The 13,172-nt window shown below is 38.7% G+C and overlaps 1 protein-coding gene across 3 annotated transcripts in view; it reads left to right on the top strand.

Annotated features, from left to right (window-relative positions):
• The window catches only part of ARHGAP28 (Rho GTPase activating protein 28), a 76,904-nt gene that overhangs the window by 27,250 nt on the left and 36,482 nt on the right, over positions 1-13,172 (top strand). The window contains exon 1 of one of the 3 annotated variants that reach the window (XM_069853885.1): positions 1,088-1,293. The exons of the other annotated variants lie outside the window; for them this stretch is intronic. The gene's annotated coding sequence lies outside the window, so the exon portion shown is untranslated. Of the gene's footprint in view, positions 1-1,087; positions 1,294-13,172 lie in introns of those variants that run through there. 3 annotated transcript variants of the gene reach the window in all.

The raw sequence follows: 13,172 nt of genomic DNA, 5'->3' as shown, positions 1-13,172 counted from the left end.
CCAGCTTAAAACATAAAGGAAACTTAACTTCAAGATGAACTGTAAAACCAAACCACTTCTGGACTTCTGGTTTTGCTCTCTTCTGTCCCCGTAGGAAAACTGTGACTGATTCAGGAAGTCCTTTCCCTTCTCTTTTCTTTTTTTTTTCTTTTTTTTTCTCTCTTTTTTTTTTTTCCTTTCTCTGCTTGTTCTGATTAACTAACAGGCTTTCTTTTCGCTTTATTCTGCTGAAGGGCTTTAGCCATGTCTTTGGAGGAAGTGAAGGATATCAAAAAGCTTGTAACCAGAAAGTCAACTTTTTCTCCTGTATTTCGAGTTGTCAGAATGGTGACAGGAATGCTGTAAATTTGACCAACTGGTTTAAACATTTAAATGGATAAACAAGGGTTTGGTAGAGGGAGTAATTTTTGGCCATCTCTTATTCTTTCCATGCTTAAGAGTTAGTTTTTAGGGCTCCCTTGATGGCATAAATGGCCTTTGGTAACGAACATTTTGCACAGTGGGTTTCTTCATCCCCCAGTGGCAGCTCAAAATCATCCCTTAATTTCAAGACTATATCCATCTTGTCAGCCACTGTTCATACAAAACCTCGTGCATGCTTTTGTTAGCACTCATCTAGGACTCCCACTAATTGTCCCACTGTAGGGAAAGGAAGAAAGGCTTCTCCATAAATATTTGATTTCTTAACAGCTGTACTCTGGCTCATTTCTCCTTCCCTGCTGCTGTTGTGCACTGTGCTTCTGCTCTGGGTGGAGTAGCCATCTCTGTGCAGAGAAAGCTCCTCATAAATTTGCGTCTGGTCATTTACGATCTTTTCCCATATACTAATGGTAGTGCCTCATATCCCTTTAGCAGAAAACACATAAATAGGTTCTGTCTTTTTCTAAGCCACCCCATAGGGGCTTTTCCAAATTACAGGCAGCTTAGTCCTGATTACCTTTTTTATTTCTCCTCTTAGGAAATGGATAAAAGGTTTAAAATCTGACACGAACAGGAAAAACACACTAAGAGGATTTATCCCGAAGGCACCTACTCTTTAAATAGTGATGGAGCAGTGTCAATCCTTTTCCCACAAGGTCCCAGAAGCTCCATTGGTCTTTGTTTCCACAGCCCGTGTATGACTAGAGGCAGAGCATCCTATCACAGGCTATCAGATAGTTCCCAGAATATATAACTTTGTGATCATAGGCTGAGGAGGGACTCAGTGCCATTAGGAGCATGAAGAAGTTGGGTTTCAGAAGGAATCTGCTCTGCTCCTTTAAGGATAACACCAAGTCTTTATTCTGCTCTGAGGTAAGACTTACAGAATTCACTAAATCAGTAACTTCTCAGCCTTCCAGACTCTGTTCCCTCCCTCTTGTTTTCTTAAAAGAGGAGCGACAGGAGGGGGGCAAGCTGTCAGTGTTATCGCTAGTGGAATTTTCCAGCTTTACTGGGCAGGAAAGGGGGTGACAAAAAAAAAATTATCCACTGTAGAAAAACAACTGAACATGGTGTAAGCTAAAGCAACTGCAGGATGGGCATATGCATACTTTGCATGCCTCAAAAATCTATTAATATAAACAAGTTTAAGATTTTATTAACAAGGTGTGCTTCTGGAAAATTATACTCTGTGGTAATACATTTTTTTATCACCGTTTATTATGTTTAAAAATGTGTTCTGCTGGATAAAATGTTTCAGAGGGAGCAGAATCTTTAATTCAAATTGGATTAACCACAGTTTTTCCCATTTTACTTTCATTTGATTTGGGGTCTGAAATTTGCCAAATCTGACAATTGAAGTGATATGTTTACACAGGTTACGTGGCTAAATGTGCTTCTACATTCACAAATACATTATCCTAATCCACATTTTTCAAATTGTGCAGGTACCATGGGCTCTTTCTAATGGCTACTTTCAGTTTGAATGGGCTTGTATCTGATAACTAGGTAAAAATCCAGGGCATTAGGGGACTGGTAGTGAAGAGCTACTAAAACTGTTTACCTAATCATGAAAACTGGAGAAATTCAAGGGAGCTGGAAACTTGGATTTGTCCACATTGTTTTGAGGAAACTTGTTTATGTAGTGTAAGTAAATGTAAACAATAGATCATCAATGCAGCACGCACAACAGGCTTTCTCATCCCTCATGGAGGAATTCCAGGGGATTTCTCTTCCACTGGCTGGCTGGCAGGCATGATGCTCACAGCTCTACACCTCCACAGCAAACTTCAGGAGGTTTTGAGGAGTTTCTTTTAGCAGTTCTTGCTCCGTGGCAGTTTGCAGACACTGAAATGGCCAATGCAACCTTTCCTGTTTGGAAGTCCCCCTGCAGCAAAATATCATGAGCTGGGGTCACAACCATCAGCAGAAATAACACTCCTTGCCTTGAGGAAAACTTTTCAAGAATTTCTTCCCTTGTAGATGCAGCACAAAGACTGTACTGACGATCAAAAGGAAGTCTGAAATGGCAAAAAATGCTGCAGAACAGCACAATATGATGACCATGGTCTAATATGATGAGTACATAATAAATTTTAATTAACTTTGATAAGGATAGAAGAGCAAGTGCTTTCTTTTTCCCTTGTCAAACATTAAGTCTCACAGAAAGGAAATCAAGGCAGCTAATATCCCTGGAGATTTAACTTTTGCTACCTAGATTGTTAATTGATTTGTTTTAAAAAGAGAATCCAATCAGCAGGATTACTTTGAGATTTCTACTGGACAGTTAAACTCCTAGCACAAATAGAGTTTCTTCAGCAAATATAGTGTCATTAGGAGTCCTAGCAGTATTTTGTTAGGATGGGAGATACAGCTTACTGGCATAAATGAATGTCCAAACTGCTTTTTGTGATTTGGTGACTCTTTTCTCATGGGAATGGAAAAATTCTGAGGGATCTCCCATCACCAGTTTTAGTCCTGTTTGTTCTCAGCGGATGTGATCCTGTCCGTGCAATGAAAAGCCACTCTTGGATGTTAGGGCTTTTTCAGGCAAGACTTTGCAGTGCATATGAAATTGAATTAACCTAGCAACTCTAAGCAACACTGTATTTTGTTCAACTCTCATAACTTTCATTAGAAAGTCTATTCAAATGCATAGAAAACCTTAGATGTTGACTTGTAAGTGAACATAATGATATAGCAGCCTCTTAATTTTACAGATCTTTCTCCCACTCAAATGATCCCTGTTACTTTGAATACAGTCTGTTCCATTTTTATCTTGAATTATGCTTCCATTAAGCAACCAATTAATACTGATCCCCTGATATGTACCATACAAAACCCATTCCATTTTATGTGCTATCTAGACTTTTTCACAAAGGCTTTTAGGAGATTACTAAAATATCTCCTCACTTTGTTCCCATATTTGATGTGCATTTATTCATATATTTATATGTGAGCATGAATCCAAATATATGTATAGTAATCTTCCCCTTAGGATACTGTGTATGTATGCCATAAAGGAAAAGGAGATTAAAAGTACAATACAATACACACAGGCTGACATTATGGTGGTCTCACAGCAACTCCTGCCAAGCAAAAGAATAAATAACAGTTGTGTTAATCAAAGCTAAATTTAAAAGATAAGGCTTGAATTTAGGTGGTAAAAATCCCAGAAAACTGAGCAAGCTTGATGCTCACCAAATAATAACACCAATGACAAAGAGTGTAATGGTATATAATTAAGTTGAAGACAAATTTTCACAAGTGCTTCTGTGACTTAGAAGCCTAAGTACCACTTTCAAAATCAGCTTTCAGTGGAGGAACATTTATTTTCCCTATAAATCCATAGGGTTTGGGCTCCTGAATCCTTCAGTTTTTTTCCAAAAATGGGAGTCAGGTGGCTGCCCTCCTGAACCTGTATGCTCTCAAGCATAATCTGTAGTCACCTGGAAGTCCAGAAAAGATACTGGTCCAAGCAGTGGCTGAATACCAACCAGAGATACCAACTCAAACCAAAGAACTAAAGGTACAAGCACAATTATTTCCATTTTACCAGAAAGCCATCTGTCATATCTGTTTTGTATTAAACTCATGAAAATATGTTAGCCTGTTCAAGGTCCTATGGAAGCATTTTGAATCAGTTGTAACTGACGTAAATATAGCCCTTGGCTGGAAATCTTCCAAACTGAGAGCACTGCAACAGTTCAGCCAAGATGCATTATATCAAAAGCATGGATAAGTAATTTGGTGTCCTCGTGGGAAGGATAGTTTTACAGCTTCACAAAATTCATAAAGTGCCTGCACAGTAAAAGATCTAACATGAACATTCAAAGATGGAAGAATGCCTTGTGAATCTTCACCTCCTATCATGGATCATTGCTCTTATCTAGGCAGGAGCAGGAAGAGGAGCATGTACTCACAGTGACAGAGAGCACAAGATCTTGATCATAGTCATTTGACATGAGTATGTGAGCTTTCAAACATGATTTACTGTGTTTGCATAGCAATATTACTTACTTCTTAGAGGCTATCCAGCCAAGAATATGTACAGGGCTGACAAAGCTGAGTTAGAAACTTCAGCCAAGCTCTGCAGGACTTACAGAAGATTAGCAGTTCTATTACTCATGGTGTACCATAGCTTTAAGTCATGAACTAGCTCTTGTATTTTTAACCCTCTTCTGCAGCAAAACATCTGTGTGATGTTAGAGATGTCTTTTTACCTCCCTCTGTAATTCTTATTTGACAATGTCTCCACGGTCCTATTATGATGAATTAGCTCTTGCCCTCACAGTTAATTAAATGCTGCAGGAGGTGGTTGGGGTATTTTAGTAGTCACCAAAATCTTGATTCTGCTGTTACCGTCCACGGCATGCTGTTTTAATATCTGGGTTCAGACTTCCAGCTGTGACTGAGAACTCAACACAACTTAAAGAGGCAATTCTCCAAAGTCCTCTTTCCCTTCTCCCCATGTGACCTGGTGCAGACCCAGAAGATCTTTGAGCAAGCCAGAACAAACCAGTAACTGTCAAAATAGCCATGAGTATTCCCTTCCTGTAATACATGATGTAGAAATTTTTAGCATGGTTCTGGGCCATCTAAGGTCTCTGCTTTCCAGGAGAACATGAATGGGCATTTTGTACCTACGTTAAGATGCCTGAAGCTAAGATACTATTGCCCCTCTGTCTTCTGTACCTTGAAGACATCCCTCCAACATGAGCCCGTTTTCCTCAGATTTCCAAGAGCTACCTCTCGTTACCCCAGTGTCAATATTAAGACATTCAAAATTCCAGACTCTGTGCATGAGAGTCATTTGGCTGGCTTCAGCAGGGCTGCTTGTAGCTTTCAGAAATACTCATATCACTGACTGGACAAAGGCACTATATTTTGTAAACAGTAGTGATCTGTCTAGCTCCAAGAACTTCAGGAGCTACAGTATATTTGAAAAGTTAGCTTTGAAATACCTGACATGCTGCAGGTTTGCTCAGAATGCTCATGGATGAAATATTTGAGATAAACCACTAAAATAAAATAAGCAGTATTAAAAAAGAGCTAGTTGGAGGCAACTGGAAAGCTGCTGCGCATCATGTTCTAGTATTCCCATTTAAGAGGCGATTTTCCTTATTATTTGCCTTTTTTTCTGAACATTGTAAAGAAGTGTAACTTAGTCAAACATTTCCAGCTGTTTTGGAAGCATCACTGATTCGTTTGGCTCCTGACATAGAAAGGCCGTGTTTTTCACAGGCACGTAGTACAAACATTTGAACACAAATTAGAAAAATACCACTTGCAATTTAGTGTATTGCCTTGAAAATTCTCATTAAGATATTCCCTCTATGTTTCTAGCATAACCCTAGAAATCCCTTTAAGATCACAGCAAACCTTTCATAACCCATGATTTGAACAGTGTAGCAGAACAGTGTTTCCTTCTTCATTATTCTGTTGAAGACCTACAAATATAATAAACTAAATTTGATTTGTGGTCCACTTATTCCTCAAGAAATGGGAATGTCTGCTTTTTGGAGATCTGTGAACTTCTACTTGGTATTCCCTTTCTGTTGTGTTTGCCTCCATCACAATTAAGATTCCGTTCTTCATCTTCAGTTCTGCTCTGTCCTTTCTCATGGTTACATCGCCCATCATATCACTGTGACCTTCCATAGTGCTGGTAATGCTATTAGTATTATCTCCAAACTTTAGAGGTCCTTGCTAACACATTTCCATACCTACATTACAAATTAAAATTCTCTAGACCAATCTCCAACAGGAGTTTTCTACTAGCTTTTGCTTTAAATTCAGATTTATGCTTACACAATTCAACTTGTGCAGCTAATGATGTTCTGAGTGGGAGAGGTTATCAAATCATATGCTACTAATGAATTTAAAAGTGAGTGAAACCACTCCAAAAGAAGATGAGTGAATTAGAAAGAAATCAGTTGTTCATTGTTTCCCTTAAAAATTTTGGTCACAAATCTGTTCTAATATAGCTTACTTTTTAAAGTTTGAAGATGAAATGTGCACTGCATTAGCAAAACTGCTATTGGGTTCAGCAGAGCCAAGAGGATATACCTCTGTTAATATTGCTTAGCTATTCAGGACTTTTTAGTTGTTCATTTTTTCATGTAAAGTACCATAGCTACTTTGAGGTTTTTGTAAATATTCGGAACTGGATGGAGAGAGAGGCTGGTGAGTGGCTTTCAATAAGGAGAAATGATGGTCAAATGCTGTTGGAGAAACCTGTGAAAACACACCCATCAGCTGCAATTCCAATCCCCTGTCCTATGTGTCATGTCCCCGCATGCCGCTCTGGTATCATGTCCTCTCTGCACAGAGCCCTTATCAGGTTTCCTGCTTGCTCTGCCTCTACACAAGGCTCTCACTCAGCCCAGCAGCACCAGATTTCTGGGATATGGAAAAGAAAGGAAAAAAGACAGATTTCGGGAATGACTGAAGACAGAGAGATGGAAGAGGAGATAGGGGTGGAGATGAGACCTCATGTTGCTTCACTTGATTCAGACTAAATACATAGACTGTTCAGGACACTGATGAGAGTTTCCGTGTTGGTGTGCTTTCCATCAGTTTTCAGCTGACATATGGCCATTTTTCTTCAGGTAAAAATGGGAACATAACTCTTTGAGATATTCTCCAAGATTCATCTACTTTGCTTTATTCCTTGCATATTCTTTATCTACACTGTTACTGAGTCAGTTAAGCAGCCTCATTAACAAAAGAACAGTCTATTCAGCAATTTGGGAACTCTTTCCAAAATAACTCATACAAACTTTACCAATGTGCTTGAGTGGCAAAATATAGAATTATGCATACATCTTGAGTTTTACTTGGCTACAGCACTTCCCAGCAAATTTTGCATTCCTTCTAACTGATTCAGTATGCCACAGAGTACAATACACCATGGAAAATACAAGCTGAGAGTTCAGAATTGCCTTTCAGCCAAACCAGAGTGACAAAAAAAATCTAAATGGTGAGAAGTACATTTGCTTATGATTTTTTTGTTATTCATAACAACTTCAACATTATCAGTGCCATAAAGAAGGATGTTCTGAATTTAAGCATAAGGGATAAATTAAGCCAGCGGGGTTGTAACAGTTTATAACTATCTGAGAATCTGATCTAGGATTATTACAGTGACAATGTAAAGTTGGTCCCCACTCTGTTGAAAAATCTAAGAGTGTCTTCACCACATAGGCATTTTTTTTCACTAATAGCTTTCAAAGTTATATGTTGCTTAGCTTTAAAAGTTCAGTGTGTTGCTTTACATTACTTCAGTCCAATCCTGTGAATATCATTAAGCACAATGTTCAAAATGTTTTCTCATGAATTGGAGGGTAACCATTACCATTCCTGACTGAAATGTAAATGAATACATTAAAGTTTACATATTCATATGTTTTAGCTAAATCATTGCCTTCCATATATGTCAAAATAGATTTAAAAGAAAACACAATAACTCACGAAAGTAAGTACTGTTTGTTCGCTTAGGTCCTGAAGCCTTCAAAAAAAAGTGTTATGGGTGGAGCAGTGACATTTATTTTAAAAGGTGCATTAATTATAGGAAGGGAGAAAGTACCAGGTGGAGTTCATTTAAAACTAAGCAGAAACAAAACTTAAAAGACATATTGCATGATTTTAAGCTTCTGTTTAATTTACATGTTCACTCTCTAGAAGCATCTGCCTCCCTCCTGTCAGGAGCTTAGACCTTGCATTAGTTGAATTAGATGTCTTCCAGTAGTTAGTATTGTCCAGTTCTTTATGCTGTTACCTTAACTCAACCAAAATGAATGAATTTTCCTTTTGAAGCGCTTCAGAGAAAGTCCTATAAATACTATAGGGTCCTTAGGGATAATAATCATGCTGGTTGAAAGGATAGTATCTTTAGAATTATCTAAAATAAAAACATGTGGCATATTCTTCCACATTTGCCACATAAATGCAGACAATGTTAGAAGCTGTACTGAAAGTTACAGGAAGTTTGACCCCATATATTTCAGTGTTTCATTGTGCCTGATGACTATTTTGATTTCTTTTTCTTTAGAAAATCTAGTTTGTGCTTCCAGAACCAAAAGTCTTCTAACACTCACCAGTTTACATCCCCTGTGGGTTTTACTTGCTTCGCTTCTTTGCTTGTTTAATGTTTTAAGCTTCATCAGAACTCTCAGACTTGTGCATTTCCTGCAGTTTTAACTGTATCCTGTTGTGTTATAAAGAATGAGTCTGGCTAAGCATGAGTTTCTGGCAAAGGCTTATCAATTTCATTGAGAAAGATTAGTCTGCATGATACCCTTCTCTTCCCAGCCTCATTAGTACTTGTAGTTGCACACGCATGCATGCATAGTGAGCTGATCTAGTCCCGTTGACTTGAGACAATGCTATTCCCAGGGAGTGCTTACAGGACTATTGCTTACCTTAGAAGTAACACTGCCAGGACAGTAGGAAGTAAAGAGAAATACAGTTTTTCCACCACCTTTTTTGAGAGCTTCCTCGCTACTACAGATAGCTCTCTGAGGAGGAACCAAGCGAATGCAGTGAACAGCATTAGACTTCATTCAGTATCAGAGTTTAGACAGGGCCTAGTGTATTTGTTCTTCCCCCTTTCCTCTTCATTCATGTAACTGCTTAATCTTTTCTTGCTACTTGGGTAAGACACTAGGTAGCTACTTGCACCAAATTGTGGAATGATATGTGTCTGGTTCATGCTTACTGTGTGAATTAACTGAGTAATTCATGCCAAGGACTGGTAATGTCATAGCAGTAAATCCAGAGCTGCCATATATCTGGATTTCAAGTTTAGAGCAGGTGGAATTGGAAGGTTTTGCCTTGGATTTTGGGGTGCTCAGCTACCTAGTGATATCACTGTGTGAGTGCTGGACAGCTGGAATTTCTGGAGGCGTCTATTCAACATGAATGGTTGAACTGTACAGTGCATGCACAGGGAGCCTGGTGCTCCTGGAGGCCTTCATCAGCTCTGAGGCACACGCACAATGAACTGTCACATCCAGTAGATTCAACGCTCAGACACAAATAACTTGTACTGTACATGCACGATAGATCAGACATTTCCTGGAAGCATTGGATTTCCTAAGCCTTCAGTACATGGCCCATGTGCCTATGTTTCTGCCTGGAAAACCTTGGTCTGCCCTAGATACGTGGATTTGTTTCATGTAAAAGCAGTTGGACTTGAGCAAGCACCAATACAATAGGAGAATTTGTCATCCCTAACAAAGATGTGCTGGAAATACTTAAGATGTTTAAACTGGTTGCTCACAATCAGCTTTTACCTGCTGTTGGCCGTGTCAAGATGCTTTTTTATCTTGCCCATTGAAAATTACATCTGATATACTCTGCCATGATCTGCTCATGTCCTTAAGTCTTTAGCATTCAAAACTATCTTATTCTGCTGTCTGTTAATCTATATGAAAAGAATTCCTTTCCAATTCACTTAAAAAAAAAAAGGTTAAGAGGATGTGCTCTTGCTAGTGTTAATCATTTGGGAACCCCTGCTGCCCTTTAGGAATAGCCTTGTTAGGAGACAGAATACAAGATAAAGTCCCTTTCAGAAATTGACAGACTCATTGAAGCCATGTAGTGCACTGTCTCTGTAGTATTGGGCCAGCGCTGAAGTGATGTGATTGCCAGTGTGGAGAAGAGGTCTGGGTCATGTCCCCAAAGGTCATCATTGCCAGAAGGCAACACCTAGAGAGAGCACTCCTTGCACTCCCCTAGCTCAAAGGGTCTGATTGTGAGACCCCTCATATTGAAACACACAAACAGAGAGAGATTCTTCTGCAATCTCCATGCTCAGACAAAGAGAGGTCACAATGTGGCCCTTGTTACAGACAAGGGACTTCCATACTACTTATAAAAAAGTTGTGTAAGAGAGAGATGAAAAACCCAAGGTGAAATGCATTTTTAAATGTTGGCAGGTAACACTGACATGCAGACTCTGCAGCTGAATGTAACTCCTGTTAGTACTTAATGAATTTCAGATGAGTTACAAGTAAATAAATTAAGCTCTCTTGATTCCTTTAAATTTTATAATTCCTCTATCTTTTAAGCCTTTAAACCTTAAGACTCATAAATCCTTTTTGTCCAAAAAAAAAATGTTTTTAAAGACAGAAAAGCACCTTTAGAAGTAAAATTAATAGTTGACAGAAGCATAATTTTTAGAATGTTTTCTAGAGTACAAAGACATACAAAGTGCCCAATTCCTGTGTTTTCAAGTCTAGCTGGTACAGTAAGGTAATAACTCAGCTTGTTTTCAAACCTAGCTTTGTAAAAAAGAGCAATGAGTTTCATATGATTTTGGAGTTCTGCCACGAAAGCTATGAGAAATGATTAATGAAATAAAATCCTGTTCTGCTTGTCACTGAAATGCTTTGTTACGAGGGAGGCTGAGTGACACCTAAGTGAAATCAATGAGCATGATAGGTTAAATATTTGCTATGCTAAACATTAGAGAAAGAAAAGGGAAACTTTAGGATCCACTGCCTACAACTTGCCTAACATCTGCAAGATAATCAGAGACAGAAGTGTACAGGCAGAGTTGGGGGCATATTATCTGAGATATGATCCTCTCTGTGAGCAGAAGGAAATATCTTTCTTCTCTCTGTGGAAAGAAGGAAACAAGCAGGCAGCAAACAGTGCTGGAAGAGGGTTGCCAGGAAGGAACCAGAAGACACGAGTTTTGGATCATGAGTGAACCATGCTAAAAACTGTGCACAAAGATACTACTCCCAGATACTGGACTCTTCCTTTGCCTGGATTTTGTATACATTGAATTAAAAAAAAAAAAAAGATAACTACTGGGTTATAACTGACCCCTAACATTTTAGAATAGAGTAAAATGTAGTTTTTAATTAAGAGCAATGATTTTTTTACCTTGTCAATGCAAGCTGTCGTCCCTTTTTTTTGCATTTGGGAAGAGCAGAGCAGAGATAGGGTAATTATTTTGCCAGAGGTTGGTGAATGGTTATGAGAAATGGAAGGATAGAAAGATCTAGGTACAGGGAACAATATTGTATAATGACCAGGAGAATTTGCTTCCAACTATGTGTCTAATTGTGGTGAAGCAGGTTCAGGACCCATTGAATAAAAAGAAGCATAATGACCCACAAGAGTAAGATGTCCTGTCTCTGTGCAAACAAGGATTAAATGCTGGTTAACTACAAGACGGCTTTTATTACTCCTGTTTGTTTTATGGATTCTTTACCACCCGTTACTTAATTAAACTGAAAACACAGGCCTGGCTTTACCATTAGTCAGCCTATGAGTAATCATTAGATGTCACTGAATCAGCTCTTCATGTGATTTGACAGGTTCTCACTATGGGATAGGATAAGAATTGCTTATTGGATTTGACTTGGCTATCCTGAAATCAATGTGTGCAGTTAAACCTTGAATAGTAAACTTCTGCATAATATATGGAATAGAAAAAAAAAGGTTCAGTGGGCCTGGTTTGCTATTGCATTTCAGCAATGTTATAAACGTACATCAGGGCATAAACAGTGTCACACACAGTTGAATCAGCCTCCTTGTGCCCCATGGAAATACCCTGCTTCTTTGCAAAAATCTTTCCACAGAAAACTTTCTACATGATATCATTGTATATCCTTGCTGGCACTCTTTAACCCTTTCTCCTGTGACTGATATAGAGTAGTAGAGGTGTTCTTTGATAACATTGGCTATTCTAGAATACTTTTTCCTTCTTTCTTTTCCTTTCCTTTTTCACGCATTTGGATTTGAGTCTCTGTGGCTTTTTCTTTTTCTAATTCCATCCTGAAAATAATTCCAGCTCATTCAGTAGTCACTGTAATTTGTGCTCAGTGCTTTAAGGTTTGTTCTTCCCTCTCAGCACTTTCCATTTAGTAAGCCAGGATCTGAGATCCCGTCTGTATTTCATTTAGTCAGCCTTTCAGATTAGCTTACCACTGCCCATGTGTATGAGGGAGTAAATGGAACTGAGCATGATCTTCATGATTATTGCTTACCTAACAAGACTGGTTTTAAAATTTTCTGTAAGACCAACAGATTAGACGCAGTGAAAACATTGTGTTTTTGTAAACTTCTCTACAGACACCGAGAAAAAAAAGTGAATAAGCCTTGAGGGTGAAAAAAGTATTTGGAACATAGGTTTTCTGCTAGGAAAGTTCCCAGGTGACAGAAAACCTGGGTTTGTTGAGCTGTTTCTTAGACAGGCAGTTTGCTGAGTCAGTGCTCATTCAGTGTCCTTCAAGAATGAATTAAAAGTGGTGAAGAATATGCTTTGCTTCCTTAGTAGGAGTCTTTTTTTCCTGAAACTGCTTTGAGCAACTCTGGCTGGAGGAAATGGAGACAACTGCCATTATCACATAAAAGCAAGACCACTTCCTCCAGGACAAAAGCCACAGGTATATGGGTCAAAACAGCAGCTGGAGGTCTTTTCAAACATGTAAGCTTTTAATAGGCAGAATCAGAATAATTGCAGAAAGTTTCTACCAGACCACCTGGAAGGAAGCTTGAGCTGTTTACCAATAAGGATAAAGCACCTCTGCCTAACCTTTCTTGTTACAGGAATTTTACACAGCTTGATTTAATCCGTGTTGAGATAACAAGCCTCATATATGAGGTTCACAGGAGACCTTGTTCCGCTGATTTCCAAATAAGCTCTGTACTTTTAATTTTGTTGTAAATGCACAAAAATTACCCAGGAACCTTAGACGTATTTGGTAAAGCCGGTTGTCACAGCAGTTGTTGCC

Source organism: Phaenicophaeus curvirostris, chromosome 3 (genome assembly GCF_032191515.1).
Source record: "Phaenicophaeus curvirostris isolate KB17595 chromosome 3, BPBGC_Pcur_1.0, whole genome shotgun sequence".
Lineage (NCBI taxonomy): Eukaryota > Metazoa > Chordata > Aves > Cuculiformes > Cuculidae > Phaenicophaeus > Phaenicophaeus curvirostris.
This window is presented reverse-complemented; position numbering and strand designations above follow the sequence as displayed.